The sequence below is a fragment of the Meriones unguiculatus genome, chromosome 4 (assembly GCF_030254825.1).
Source record: "Meriones unguiculatus strain TT.TT164.6M chromosome 4, Bangor_MerUng_6.1, whole genome shotgun sequence".
Lineage (NCBI taxonomy): Eukaryota > Metazoa > Chordata > Mammalia > Rodentia > Muridae > Meriones > Meriones unguiculatus.
This window is the reverse complement of record NC_083352.1, coordinates 136,365,395-136,381,806: the sequence shown is the minus strand read 5'-3', so window position 1 is coordinate 136,381,806 and position 16,412 is coordinate 136,365,395. Positions and strand designations below refer to the sequence as shown.

Sequence of the window (16,412 nt, the reverse complement as noted above, 5' to 3'; positions counted from 1 at the left end):
CAATAAGAATGACCCTTGAAAATATGACATTCAGTGAAACCAACTCTAAAAGGATAAATATTGAATAACTCCACTTATGTGAGTCTTCTGGACTGGTCATATTCTTGGAGACTGCTGGGAAAATTTAGTGAGTTGCAAATGCAGGGGAAAGAGGGGACTGGGAGTTGCCGTTTGTGCTTAGGAGGGTGAAGGAGTTGTAAAGACGGGTAAGCATGACGTCTGCACAGCAGTAGAAATGAACATAATACCATTGGTCTGCAAACCCAAGAATGATTACACCTGTGAACTTTGGGCCTAGCTCACCACAATTGAAAATAACCTCAAGAAGACAGAGCACAAGGACCTTGTGCTTGTGTCCATGCTAAAATGGAATGTGTTCTGCTTTTCTCAACTTATTGGAGAGTGGAAATCTGTAGTGTGATATCAGGTGTAAAGAAAGAAATGTGAGAGCAGGTGCTAAGTCACTCCAGGGCAAGGAACAGGTCTTTTCAGTGAGAGAAGAGTAAGCTGGGTGTTTGTGGTTTCAATGCTTGGTTTCCAACTTCTGGAAAGTTCCTGTTCATTGATCAATCTGTTCTGGGTCAAGGGACAACATTTTCTCTGAAGGAAGTATCTTTGTGAGAGTACAACACACCAGCTTTGTAGAGGATTGAGCAAACTAACATACCTCAGACAATTTAGTGATTTTGGCATTTGAACAAATGGGTTGTTTAGTTTTATATGGGAAACAACACCTATAGCAACAATGGAGTGCTGCTGTCTTTATGGCATGACCACTGACATAGTTGGCCTGTGTGTCATGGCAGAGCAAATGTATCCCTGTCTGCCCCATAGCAGGGTCACAAGGTGCATTTCTGACAGTAGACACAGATGACCTGGGAACTATCCATCCACCTCACGCACTTCTCTCTGAAAATTCTGGCTCCTTAACCAAATATGTATCAGTGAATAATGTTCTGTATTTGGTTTGTCTTTTTCCATGTTGGTTTTGCTATTGCTATGTTTCAATTACATTATTTCTTCCCCTCAACATCATAAGTTTTGCTGAAATACTGGAGTTAAGATCAGTCCATATGCTGCTTAGTTTTATGAGTTCTCGATCCAAGGAAAGCAGCTTACAGAACAGAGCCAGGTTGCTTCCCTAACCAGATGATAATTAAAAGCAGTTTCTGTAAGCAGAATTACAGATAAGGTTGATTCATACCCTTTATATGGCACTCAGCTCTTCTCTTGCTAATTTGTAAGCAAGCCAGTTTTGTGTTGTTTTGTTTTTGCCCCTCCCCCCGAATTCTGAGTTGAAGATAAAGTTAAGCTTCCTTTCTTTGGAGCAATACATTTGTATCCTTCCAGGTTCAATCGAAGAAGCAAAATCACCCTAGTATGTGTGTGCATTAGGGCTTACTTAAGTCTAACTCAGAATAGTTGGAGGAGATTAATAGGAAGAGATGAAAATGGCAGAGTAGGGAGATCTGAGAAAATCCGCGTCATCATAGTCTATGTTCTACTGTCTTCCACCCTTTAATCCTCCCTTAACACTTTTCTTACCCTTTATTCTTTGGACCATCTCCTTCCTTCCATCTTTGCTGCCAACTTCCACGTTCTGTCCTGTTTCTCTCTATCCCCTCTTCTCATCTTCCTGTTTTCCTTTTCTTCAACTTCCCTCCTTTTCCTTTCCACCCCTCTCTAGCTATAACTCTCTGTCCTTCTCTCTTTTCCTGCACTCATTTGATTTCCATCACAGTTCAGTGGTAGTTTTTTTTACAAAATTTTACAAGAATTTTTACAAAATTCTTCCTGGTGTGCAAAATCTACCTCTTCATTCTCTGGTCTTTGTGACCCCACATCCTCTCTTTCTGTTTCAAGACTAGCCACTTGACTTGAGGTCACAGCTTGAAAGAGTCGGGTCTCCAGAGACGTTTTCTGTAAAACTACCTAAAGTAAGATATGTACTTCTGTTTCTTCATATTATTCTCTATCACTGCATTGTTCTGACATCCTTCATGCCTTTTCCACAACTGACAATGATGTGCTTATTTTTCTTGGCTTGTTTTCCCCATACATGGGACCATAAGCTCTCTGAGCCCTGGGCTAGGGACCCTTATCCACCTGTGTATACCCAGCAGCTTGCTAACTACATGGCACTATACCAGGTGCTTATTATATTCTTTCAAAAGGAAAATAAGTAGATGAATTTTTAAAAAAATGAATAGATGAAACTAATTTAAATTTTCAGAAATGAATCTTAAAGTTATTTGGATTAACATTTTTCTCTTAAAAATGTGTAAGCTAGTTATGGCCTCACAGGTAAGTTGTCAGAGACTAGGAATATACCTAAAAATGTCAGTTAAAAGCTCTATTGGGGCTGACATTACAACTGTCAGGAATCTTTAATGAGCAGAACACTGGGGAGGGAGGCGAAGGATGGAAAGTTGGAAGTTCTGCATCATGAGGTTCTGCACTGCAGAAGAGCCAGTCCTGCTGTGGGTCACTGCAAGGAAGAACTGGAAAATGAATATTGGGATTTAATGATGGGAAAAATTAAACTTACCTTCATAAAACTGTCCAATTTTGATGCAGTGATTATCTTGAAAGAGATTTCAGTGCTACATATTTGAGGACATTTTGTCAGCAATATTTTAACAAGCTGTCAATAAAGCTGTCTCTAAAATGCAGATCACAATTAAGTGAGGAAGCATGTCTGTGTGTAACTTATAGACACTGTGATAATATTGGTACTAAAATATTGGTACTAATCCTTAGGAAAAATATGTGTGGAAGGTTTCATATGGATTATAAATGAGGCATCCCTAGCATTTAAAGTGACATGAAAGAAGTCAAAATGAACAGAATTTTAAGTGAAATTTGTTATGAACTTAAGTGAATATTTTAATGTATATACACATTTTCTTTATACTAAACACTGTGTGTGTGTGTGTGTGTGTGTGTGTCCCTCATTTCTGGGGCCATTGTGAGCAGTTCTCAGGAACAAGGCAACAGAAGAGACAAACTGAGGATGCAATGGTCTGTGAGCATGAACAGAAATGAGCTTCCTGGACCAGCTTCCAGGAGGCAGATGGACTTTCTTTGGGGTGAATGAGACTTATGTGGGGCTTTGGGGAGGGGTAGGGAAACCTAGGGTGGGAAAAGATCATTGGCTGCAGGGCTAAGGTACTCAGATGCCTCAGTTACATGGAGAGGCATCCCAGCAGTCCCGGTGCCTGCTGAATAGGCTCTTACTGGGAGAAGGAGAGTAGGACCTGTAATTTCCGTAAGGTCTATGTGAGATTCCTCAGGTAGCTGGTGTGGGATCTGGGCAGCCCAGGCAGGGAGGAGGAAGGCTCTCTGACAAAGGAGGTCCTCCATTTTGCACCAGGCTCAGGGATTTCTGGTCGGGCACACTGCAGCCTGAGCCCAGGACTTCCCAACAACTGTGATAATATCTGTATTCATCTATAGAAAAGCAGTGTTTGGAAGGTTTCACATATCTTATAAATGAGGCACCCCTAACATTTTAAGAGACATGAAAAGAAGTCAAAATAAACAGACATTCAAGTGAATTTAAATGAAGGTTTTAATGTATATACACATTTTTTTTTATACTGGAGACTTTGTGTGTGTGCATGCATGTGTGCCTGTGTGTGTGTGTGTGTGTGTGTGTGTGTGTGTGTATTGTGTTAATATCACTCTTAGAAGCAGTTAAAAGTTCAAATTTTAAATTAACTTTTGATAACTGAACACACCTCATATTCAACATAACTGCACTGTCCTCATCAGATACATAACTTTCTTAGTAGGCTTTTTCCCCCCTAATGGTGTGTTTCAGTTAGAGGTCATGTCTTTATTATTTTTAAATATTTCGATTTTAAAATTTTTCTAGGAAAGCACTCACTGTGTGCCTCTGCTAAACAGACGTGCATCATTGAAGAGGTGCTGTCTGAAGTCAGCCTAAGTCCACTGGGGCCTACAGAGCAGTCATCACTGGATCCAAGCGGAAGGTGGTGGTACCTGGGATGCACAGTTCCCCAGCCTCTTTGGGTTGTTCGGAGAAGGTCTAATTACAGAACAAGAGCCTGTGACCCTCCTAAAGCCACACACACTGGTTTTGACCCGTACAACATGTAAAGTCTAACCCATTAAGGAGAATTCTAGAAACTCTCTTAATCTGAGTTTTAATTATTCTTGGGAGGTCTCTTTAGAACCTGAGGTCATGGCTGTGTAACTGATTATAAATACAGTCAGTACAGTGGGCCTGCTTTAATCAGACAGAACTCACTCTTAGCATAATAGTCCTACAGGCACACATTTTAACACTGTTTTTAAGAAATCCCACCACAGCCTGAGTGTTGCTGTCTCTCCTCCGTAAACCTAAAGTATAAATTCATGACATTCAATAAATTGTTGCCTCATTACCTTTATCTTTCATGATATCATGAAGCACAAACTTTAGGTTAAAATGTTCTGTTCTTCACTTTATAATAAATCCTATAAACTTTCTAACCAGCAATAGGTTATTTTTATAGTCCAATCATGAATGTATCACCCCAAATCACCTTTCTTCACTGCTGTGGCATAAGCCCACAGTTATCTTTTTTAAATCACAACTTCTTAACTTCAGTTTTATGTTTAAATGGTACAGTTTTAGATTATTTAATCCAATATAATTAAGTAAAAAGGAAAAATTATTCTTATTGCATGCAAGTATGTCACAGTTTTAACACTAAGTTTTTTCAATTAGTTTTCATATCTACGTATTTCTATTTGTGACAAAATAATAGCAGTAGTATTTATAATTTAAGAGCATTTTGAATTAATATAATCTGTCAAGGAATTTTTTTAGAAAATCAAAAAATACAGAAATAAAAGGCACTCATTGAAAACTTTCAGAGTGAACAGAGGAAGTATCAATAATAAATCCAAAATATGGGTTTCTTATTCAGTTGCACTGCTTTAGATATTGAATTCTTAAAATGTATAAAAGAGGCTTAGTCATACATATTAAGTGATCCAAGATCACTGTGAGATTTTCATTTTTTGGAATAAAATAGAAGACATTTCAAAGTAAAAGTTTAAGCAAAGAGGATTAAGTGAGATATATTTTTCAAGTTTTCATATATATATATATGAAAATACATATATATATATATATATATGTATTTACTGTTTGAGTTTTGTGATAACTCTTGGCTGTTCCGGAAGGTTGATGCTACTGGTCTAACCAATGTCCTTGACCTTGCTCCCCTCTGTGCTTGTTAAAGAACGGATGAAGAGGGAGAGCAAAATAGTGTCACTGCGTGTTTATATGTGTTTGTTTTTAATCGCAGTTCTTGGAGTGTTGAAATTGAAAATACATCGGAGAGGCTGTCTGTAACCTTCTGTGACTCGCTCATCCCTATTGAATCATTGAATATCTTAGCAGAAACTTTGCACTTCAATTTTGCGTTTTTCTGCCTGTCCAGTCATCTGCCTCACCGGATGCTCAGGGTTCCGCTAATGAATGTGACATTTGTGCTAAATAAACAAACCAGTCCACGCCTACGTGTTGCTTCCTTGTTCTAGAGAGATGGGATGAACACAATCAATAGCAGAAGCAAACTCCTGCTTTCTCACTTCTCCAATTCAGTCACTTTCCATGGAGGAAACAAAAATAACAGCTGTCATGGACTACATCAGATCAGTAACTTTTTATGGATGTAGAGGTTAAAGGTTGAATTAGGTCTTCTGTTATGTTGCTCATCCTAGAAGCTCATCATATCCTGTTTGCTTGCATTTCCTCATGTGGTTCGTAGCCTTCCATGGAAACAGGAAGCTCTGCGCTAGGCGTTGCATCAGGGCTGTGAGCGTCTGACATGGGTGTAGCAGTCACAGTTCACTCCACTGCAGATGTCAGAAATGCAATTCTGCCTAGGGAGAGGATGCGGAAGTGACGAGAGAGTGACTGTCCTTCAGGTGCCTTGTAGGCTAAGCAGTGGGTGTGCCCCCAGGAAAGACCACATTGCACCACAGTATTTACTGTCAGCCTGAAACCTGGCTCCTCCCTTCGCATGACAGTGCAGTGTGGTGGGAACTGTTTCCAGCACCACTCCTGATTTGCAGATGAGATGCCTCCACCATCCCTGCATAAACTAAGCTTAGTAATGCATACCAGTGTTGCTGCCAACTCTCCTGTTGTGAGATAGGATCACTTTGTATCCCAAGGTAGCCCCCAAATCACTGTGTAGCCCAGGATGGCCTCGAATTTGGGATCCTCCTGCTGTAGCCTCCCAAGTACTGGAATTCCCAGTGTCCACCACTACGCGAGGATGCAGCTATCACTTTGCAATGTTTTGGTATTTAGAGGGTTTTTTGCTTGTTTGTTTTGCTTTTTGTTTTGTTTTAATCAATGCACTTACTATTCTGTAAGTGATGTCCCTTTTCCCAAAGTCACAGAATCATAAGGACTAGAACTAGATTTGACCAGCTGACCTGGTTCCAGCACACTGTCCATGTGTGTGTGGCCCTTACTCTGCATTACCACCTATGATTTCACGAGATCTTTCAAGATACAGAGAAATGCTAACAATGAACTGCACTGTCTCCACTGAGTCCTTTCTCCCATGTACTAATCTATTGTCAGATGAGCTGCATATTATTTGTGTACAATTGTGGGGAGAGGGCAAGTTTAGAAGCAAAAACATACATTGCTGGATTTACATGGAAACAGCTGACATGCATAGCGTTCCTTTCTTTGCCTTTTTATGCTTCTTAGTGATTTGAAGTGAGATAGCCCTGTCTCTTGGTGAGAGATAAGCTGACGCGTGAGGGGAGAGTATGCAATGCAACATATGACAGGGAGAATCCTGGGAGAAGATCAAGCCAACATGCAGACAGACAGGGTACGGCTCCCCGAACAAATGCTGTAAATACAAAGTCAGCCAGAAGTTGTTTTAGTAACTATTTAAAGACTTTGGATAGAATAATGGAATTCCATTAAAAAATTAGACTATTCTTTGGTGAGAATATTGACTAGAGTTGCATGTAGGACCTGCTGTGGAGAGAAAATGTCCTGTATTCATTTTATGGTGGAGTTGACTCCCATACAAGCATATAGTGAATGTGGATGAATTGAAAACTCAAAATTTATGTGCTGCTTTGTATATTTGTGGGATTTTTTTAATTGACATATTAGACAACTCTATGTTGGAACAAGTTATGTAGTAAGATGCTTTGAATGTCCTGTATCATCTCGAAACAAGCCTCTTAGAATCATTGGCCTCCTTTCTCATTACAAAGGGAGTGTCTGCATCTGAACTTGACTTTCATAAATTGTCAGCTGCCAAGAGCTACTGTCAACCATCAGTCTTGAAATGGCAGAATCTGAGGAGAGAGTGACAACGATTAGACTGTTCTGAGCCTGCTTAGCACACATCTGCCATCTCTCCCCACAGGACTAGCCTGTGGCTCATCCAGCAGGGCCAGGCCAAAGAGCATCAGTGGGTCGGTTGTTGATGGGCTGGAAGCCTGGATACTTGCTGGCCTTTCTATTATATTGATGACATCTAACCTGGCTTCAGCTACTATAGTTCACTATTTGCTTGATACCATCAATCAACATCTGGGTTTTTTTTTTTTTTTTTTTTTTTTTGTTTGTTTCGTTTGGTTTGGTTTGGGCATTATTGGACAATATAATGATACTGAAACTTGAAAGGTATGCTGTTTTGATAAAAATACTATAATAAAATAGGAGAGGCAGATGGCTCAAACGATAGTTCTTTACCTTCTTACATTTGTAAGAGGATGCCTAGTTTCCTCTGAGGACCCTTTCCTTAGCTTCCACATGTCCACTCTGTGGTGATCTCTATATAGCCATCCTTCCATTCATTCTGGCCCATTACCTCTCAGTATGTAGAAATCATCACAAGAAACACAAGTCATGTTAGAGTAGGACTTGTCTACTAGTAGCGTCATTTAATTTAATTATGTTTTTAATACCCCACTTCCAAATACACTCAATGGTTCATTTAGAAGTCCTGGGGCTTCAGTTCTTAGTAAATAGATTTCTTAGTTCAGCACAATTCAGTCCATAACAGTCTATTAAAGAAACTAAGTGACTCTGTTGGTTACAATAAGGCCAAATAGAACTTCATTTTTTCATCTTCTTATTGCTTAATCCAATTGCTTAGTCTAATTTTTTGGTGGGGTATGGTTCATGATAATTATGATGAATATGTATCCAGACAAATTATGCTATAGAGCTTAAGTTTCTATGTGGTAAATTTGTGAAGAAATATAAAATTAACAGCATAGAAAATTGTAAGATTTCAGAAATGAATCAGTTTTCTTCACTTGTAGCTGTATGTGTTAGGGTGAATGTGTAGTTATTCAAACACATGGCTTATAACCATGACAATGGCCTCTGTATGGGCTGCTGGCTACAGCGAATCTTCCTTTTCTTCCAGCTATGTGCATAGCTTGTCTCTTCTCAGCAAGTCTTGTCTGGACTGATGCTAGGGAGTCTAACCATTCAGATCCAGGCAGGTGAAGTCTGTTGGACACATACACATAGTCTCTTCCAAGTTTCTTGGCCACATGGGCGAAGGGGAAACTGAGCCAATAGACTGTCTTACTCTCTTCTTGGTGTCTGATTGCATAGTCAGGTCTCCCCACGCTCAGCTGTGGGGTGTCGCCACCGCTCTACTTCAGCAAGAACTCTGTTCTCCATTGTACCCACCGAATAAACAAAAATGGCCTTACAAATTCAGAAATGCTGGCACTAGTTTTTGAAAAAGCACAAGTAATCGAAGAGTTACACATGTTGCCAAGAGTTTGTTTGCAAAATATTTTTCTACAGTAGTGCTTAAAACGATTACAAGAACTGCAAGTAAAATGAAAAGCTTCTGAACAGCAAAGGGACTATTCACCAGACTAAGAGCAAGTCCACAGAACAGAAGAAAGTCTTTCCCAACTAACTGTATACAAGACAGTGCATTAGCATATAGAGTATATAAAGAACTGCAAAAATTAATTACCAGAAAATGAAATCTTCAATTAATAAATGAGGTAATGAACTAAAGTAGACAATTCTCCAAGAAAGAAAAATATATAAAGAAAAAAATTATATATATATATAATTTTCCATATATTTATCTTTCAGAAGAGTTGGTCGTTAAATGTCCTTGTTGATAGAGTTTAAATGTGATATATCCATAAAGGAATAAGGTACATTAGTATTTCAAGCACCATATAATCTGCTGGAATAATGGATGCTTTGCTGCCTTTTCAAAGACATTATTAATAAATACTACAAAACATACAGCATCTATAATGGTAATTTTATTAATTTTGTTGAGTACATTATGCAAATTTTTATAATGCCTTTGCACTGTATTAATGGTGTCCAATTATATGTAATATTACAATGAATATTTCTCCTTAACAATCATTATTAATTCATAGATGGAATCTCGGGACTTGGGTGTAGGGGCGCTAAGTTGATACTGCTCCTTGAACATTCATGTACTGAACTTCAGTCATCCGCCTACAGTGAGGCCTTGTAGTAGTGGGTCCGTCCATGCGGCTTAAAAGAGAAGCAGTGTTTGTGATAAGGTGTGTTCTCTCTTCTCTCACATAGGCTGTGGAAGACACTTTTTTTTTTTTTTTTTTTTTAATTCTTGGATGGACCAGTTAGAAGAAATGTGCTGTTTTGCATGGGCCGTTTGGGACTGCTCCAGATGGTTTCCTTATTTTGGTATTGTCTGGACTTGCTTTTCAATGCAATTATTTATGTTCAAAACTCCTCTTCTGGAGTTTAGTATTCATGTACATCTCATGAGGTCCACTCCTTGGATTTGCCTGTCTGACACAATGATTCCTGGAGCATAGTAATACGATCTGAACGCACATCATCTCAGAACTGGTAAGCCTCTGTGTTTGTAGTTAATTATGTTCTTGAGGAAGATTGTGCGCCTCCCCTGATTTCCTAAGCCTAGTGAGCACTGTGCTGAAGAGAAGTTTCCTTCCCTTGAAAGTCAAATTATCTGTATAAAAAATAACTTACTAGAAAATTGGAGGCTATGTTACCTCCTTGGAGAACAAGACTCTAATATCTGGCGGGGAACTGAGTAGAATACAAAGCTTCATCTATACACTTGCAACAGACTCCTAAGCAGGAGGCGTCTAAGTAAAGCCTTCATCTCAGTTTCGCTGCTTCCTCTCTGTTTTACTTCAGTATACTTCTGTCTTCCTAAGCTGTCTTTCCATCATAATGAAGGGAAAAGGGGGACAATAGGAAAAATGAATCAAAAGGCTTGTTAGAGCAATGAAGCTGTCAGTTATTGCAGTGCTGGCTCTAACCTCCAGGATAGATAGCTGCAACCATGTCTTGCATTTTCAGTGTGCTTGGGACAGAAGTTGGTGGGCTTACAGGGAGCAATATGATCTAGGAAACTAACTGCAAGGTTGGCATGGGAACCTAACTGATTTTCTGAGGGAGAAGACCCTAGATTTTATTTCCTTAATCTTGGCTCATTAGCCCATAATGAGGGGAAAGTAATTTACATCAATGAGCACTGAAATTTATCTTTTCTGACAGTCAGAGAAAAGTAACATTATTTATAATTTGGAGTCATGATCTCTGTTTTTCCCTAGATGTCTCTCCATTTTTTTTTTGTTGTTGTTGTTTTATGATTTACTTCCTCCTTGGCCCTCAGTACTTGAAATGAAAGCAAAGATAAGCCAGTGCTACGTTTAAGAGGTATTAACTATAAATTTCCAGACTAAGCATCCCTATGCTTTCATTGGTGTGACTTCGAAAATTCCATGAAAATATGTATTTGCAAGGAATAATTGAAAGAGCATTATGTCGTCTATGCATCATTATTTTCAACTTGGAAACAACGTGGTTTGTATAATTAAAAAATTCAGTGTGTTTTTGCACATTTTTTTCCACCATCATTATCATTTCCTGCACTATCTGCAAAGGTATTTTGTGGAGGTTCTTGCCTTGATTTGAGCGCATGAAAAGGTGGCAAGGTCTCTCGGAGCTTCAAAATACATCCAACCCACTTGTAATGGGACAAAGCTGGGGATGAATTCAGAATTTGCTCTCATCAGAAATCACAGCAGTTCTACATTTGTGTATTTTTCTTAATTTAAATTTATTTTTTATAATTTATTCACTTTACATCCTGAGTATAGCTCCCTACCTTGTCTCCTCCTGGTCCCACCCTCACTCCCTCTTTCCCTCTTTCCCCACTCTCCCCCACCCCTCGTCCTCAGAAAGGGAGAGCCCTCCTCTCCTGCCATCTGACCCCAGCCTATCAAGTCTCATCAGGTATGCTCTTCCTCTGTGGCCTGGGAAGGCCACGTCACCAGAGGGAAGTGATCAAAGAGCCGACAACAGAGTCCATGCAAGAGGCAGCCCCTGCTCCCCTTACTAGGCAACCCACATGGAGACTGAATTGCCTGTAGCCTACATCTTAGCAGGAGGACTATGTCCCTTTCATGCGTGATCCTTGATTCGTGCATCAGTCTCTGCAGGCCCCTGTGGGCCCAGATTTTTTGGCTTTGTTGGTCTCCTGTGGTGTTCCTGTCTGCTCTGGGTCCTTCTTTTCCGCCACACTTTCCTATGACTCCCTGTGCTCTGTCCAAAGTTTGGCTGTGAGTCTTAGCATCTTCTTCTATCCCCTGCTGGGTGTAGTCTTTCAGAGGACATCTATGGTAGGCTCCCAACCTGTTTCCTCTCTTCAACCTCTTCAAGTGTCTCTTCTATATGCCCTTCTGAATGAGAATCAGCATTCTCCCTAGGGTCTTTGTTACTTAACTGTTATTTAACTTCTTTAGGTCTATGTATTGTAGTATGGTTTACACAATGGGATACTACTCAACTATTAAAAACATGGAAATCATGAAATTTGCAAATGAATGGAACTAGAAAAGATCATCCTGAGGGAGGTAACATATAACCAGAAGTGCATGCATGGAATATACTTACTTATAAGTGGATATTAGCCATATAATAAATTTGTGTTCTTTGAAAATTAAAAAGAGATCCTAATTGACTCATGTAAACACTTTTTCCTGAATTATTTTTGCTTATCATAAGTAACTTCAATGTTTTCTCAAAACGAGACTACTCTTTCTGAGACAGTTATTTTTGTTCAGGGATGGGGATGTGGTGAACAAAATTACCTGTTCTTCATTGTAGTCTCTGGACAGGCCACAGTTTCTTATTCCCCCACAGGCTTCCAAGATAACTTCTAATAACTCCTAAACATACACTGAACAAACAGTCATTCTTGGATTATTTTACTTAAAAAAATTACACCTTACTGGGTCAAAATGAGTATAACGAATCAAATAAATATGAGCTCAATGTATGGACTTAGAGCCATGGACCTCAGTGGTGTGATGAAAAGCTGCTCACCCAAATATCTTCTGAGCTAGTCTGGACAGAGGGAATAGAGAGAAATGGGCACTATCTGAAACACTGTAAAGTCCTATGGGGAAGAATCAGTTCATTCATCAGAGCATCGTTCTCAAGGGGGAAAAGATAAAATCGCCTTTCCCCATTAACAAAATATCTGGCATCAATGTATTATAAAGCGCAAGAACTAACATGAGCTGGGTCAAGCATCACATCCTAAGGAATGCACCTGGCCCTTGACATCACTGACTCCTTTGACCTTCAGAGAAGTCATAAAAAGAAGCTTAGGAAAGAATTGAATCTTCACAGAAAATACTGAACAGTTTATTCTTTCTTCCATGAAATTGTGAATTAGTTCATGCTGTTTCCTCCCACAATGAATGGCTTCCTTTATCAATTGCACCCCATTTCCTATCATTTCATATTGTACCCAGTAGTATTAGTCGGAATAAGGTACTTACTATAACAGCCTTAATTCTCAATGATAGCACAACAAAGGTGCAGTTCTTATTCACAAAAGTCCCATTACTCATATTTGTAGTTGAGAGACTCTCATAGAAACAATAAATTCAAGGACTTGGCTTTCTCCCAATACATGATTTTGTCATCTCGAGTTTTCCACTTCTATATGTGTGAGGGAGAACATGGGAAGAGCGTGGCATGATATGTTTAATGATTGGCATAAAGACAGTGATGTAGGTTTCGTGATATCCAAAAGAAAACAGTCTTACCAGCTTTCAAAACCTAAGTTGAAAGTAAAACTAATTCAAAAAAGTTGACTGATTGCAAGAATCAGAAACCATCTTACCTATCCATGTAATCAATATATTTCAGATACATAGTAGGTACATACATGTTAGTTCTTCAGCCGTGTTGGAGGCCAAATGATAAGGTGGCAGAAGCAGGTCAATCAGCAGGCAGGCAGATTTTTAGAAACAGATCTATAATAATAATTTGAAAGGAGCTCAAATGACCTTCCAAGTACAGTGAGAGCAGAGTTCTGAGTAGTGATGTGGAGCTTGAAGCTGTTGGACTGTGTGCATCTTACTTTCATTACTGCGCTAAAGATACTTGAGCACATTGATCAGCCTTATTCCTCTTGGTAACCTACCATCTAGCGACATTCATAAGCATTTGTTAAGTTGACAACTTAATGGATTTTTGATAAGAGGGTAATATAACAGGGCTTTAATTTGAGGATAAAAACTGGTCTTCATGGGGATTTAGTTATTTAGCATTTTGTTTCATGATGGTTGTGTTCTTTTAAACTCTTCTTCATTGCTTCAAAATTTCTATGGTTTCTTATTTTATGGTGTCCAAGTAGATTGTTTTAAAATAATTCACAACATTGAGACTACTATATTATAGTACAGTTTTCTGGTTGTATAATATGTGTTGATTACCTGGAATGAAGTTTCAAGTGAGTTATGTTATATTCTTTGCTAGTGGAGTCATTATTAGCTTAGGACTTGTTTAAGAAAGGCCAATTTTAAATATCTACCACTGTTATTAAATTCACTGTAAAGTTTAGATGTCCTGATAGCATTCCCTGCCTTTTGTTATTGATAGCATTCAATAGAGGTGAAAGAAATGTCACTTTCTAAACTGCCAGCCAGATGTCATTCTCCAGCTTAGTTCAGAGCTGGCAATCTGTTGTTTGCTAAATGTGTCTTGTTATCACACCAGTACCAGAAGGGACTCAATTTCTACCACAAATCACTAAGTTTCAAAGTAGCCAATCGACTTCTGCTTGGGATTTGGGAAACAAAAAGTTTACGAATATGGTGTTCAACAACCTTCATACTTTGACTCATTTTTGACAGCCCAGGGATGAAGTTTAAGATCATTTGTATCAACAGAAGTCTAGATAATGCCTGAAGCTTTTGTGGATAAAGTGTGTAGGTTTGTGGATGAGTAGAAAGTAAGGATCAACTGGAGAAAATGGAGTTTGCCTAGAGGCTGCCGTTGATGTAATGAGCATGGATTTAAAAGACTCCTCCAAGATCCCTGAAATTTTGTTCAGTCTCTGCCTCTAAGTTTGAGGGAAATTTGATTTAAATGTGGGGCATGCCACAGAGATCTGCCATTCATTTGTTAACTGTTTTCTTTCAGTCTTCCATCATGTCTGATGGACTAGAAAATTAAGAACCACGAGCCATTATTTTTGTTCTGTAAACTTGTATCGTGTGCTAACCCTTTGTTAATACCGAACCCTAGGCAGCCTCGCTCCTCACTGCTCCCAAGTCTTCTTCCTGCTTCTTGTGTTACTGTGCTTGCATGGGTGCATGCTTGCACATGCGCATAGAAAGGCCACAGATAACTCTGGCTATGATTACTCAAGAGTTGGCCACCTTGTTTTTCGTGATAACTTCTCTTTCTGGCATAAGCTAGCCAATTAAGTGCTGTGGGTTGCCTGCTGGGCTCTAGGAACCCATGTGTCTCCATCTGTTGCAATTACAGTATTGGAATTATAGGTGCTTATGAACATAGCGAGGTTTCTTTAACATGACTTCTAAATGCCTAACCAAGGATCTCTGCGCTTGTAAACAGTTTCCCTACTTGGCTATCTTCTTAGACCCTTCTTTCTTTTTTCAAAAAAGTATGTATGAGACTTACTTGCCTCAAGTCTGGCCCATATTATAGGTTTTAAAGTACAGTGTATTTTTTCTGGACTTAGACCAATGATATGTATGCAGGAAACACTACACAGTTCCTAAATTGTTTAAAAATCTATGCCCATCCTTGAGGAACATTGTTTAATATCATCAGTTTCCTTTGTAGAGCTATAGATGTGTCTCGTTCATTGAGATACTACTTTGAGCAGTGTCCATGGCTCTTCTAGGCCACTTAGAAGGCAGTGAATGGGAAGAAGGTGGGGATCATTGCTTTATATTTAATTGGCACCTGGGATCATGCCCAGAGGCTTCTGTGGAGTCCTGCAGACAGAGGTTTTAATCCAGTCTTGGCTTTTCCTGATGCTGACTGTGTGACTTCACGTTGCTCTTCGAGATGGCAGGAGGCCTTTTCCAGCTGTGAATTTCATGGTACCTGTTGTTCAAACAGTTTAAAATGCATGCTTCACTGAATGCAATAAACCTGTAAAGTATTCAAACACACAGAAAATCCAAATAAGTTCACAATATAAATCAATTAAAGTGGTTTGGACAAATCCTCTATCTATTATGGAGTGACTCACATTTGAGCAGTAGGACATGAAACTTTTGTACATACCCAGCCTCTCAGGGCACTAGTCTGGGAAGGAATTTTCCCTCCCACAGAAGGGTTGTAGAAGTGGATCCTGAAGTACCTCCCACTGAGAACCAATAGCTTTTGCGTGGACGTTCAAGTCAGTGGAGGAAGAAATGAGCCCTATTTTCCTCCAGTGCCATTGATTAAACTTTGATACTTTTTTAAAGGTAACACTAAAAACAGAGGTCTCTTGTGACAGACATGTTGTAATTATTATTACAAATACTTTGCATTTTATTACCATCATTAATGACATGTCTCCAAGCTTGCTGTCTGTTCATTTGTCTCACAATTATCTACGAGTAATTTGTTCTGCATTCTCAGAAATTGATTTTTTTAAATTAGTGCACTACAAGAAAAATTGTGGGGAAAGTTCTTACATTCCTATATTCTCCATTATTTTCTAATTTCCTTACTTATTCTGGACATCACCCTTACATCCTTTTTCTCCCACAAAAATAAGGGATACTCTCAGGAAAGCCACACGTGGATCTAGAAAAAGAGCACATGGAAGTATGCGGAGACAGGTACCAACTATTTTCTTGGAGACACAGACACATTTTTGCATCAAGTCCTCCTTTTTCAGGGGAATCACTGCAGCTTTCTTGGTCTTAGATGTCTGTGCTGTGAGTTCTTATAAATGAAATTGGCTGCTTGCTCTGTATCAAAGCTCATTGGTTTCCCTTTTCCTTCCCTTTCCAGGAAATTCAGAAAAGGAACCAAGATTTATAAAAAAGGAATAGGTCAAAATGGAAAACATACA

General features: G+C 39.1%; 1 protein-coding gene across 6 annotated transcripts in view; it reads left to right on the top strand.

Moving 5' to 3' along the window:
- Macrod2 (mono-ADP ribosylhydrolase 2) overlaps positions 1–16,412 on the top strand; it is a 1,947,949-nt gene that overhangs the window by 1,070,224 nt on the left and 861,313 nt on the right. The gene's annotated exons all lie outside the window — the stretch shown is intronic.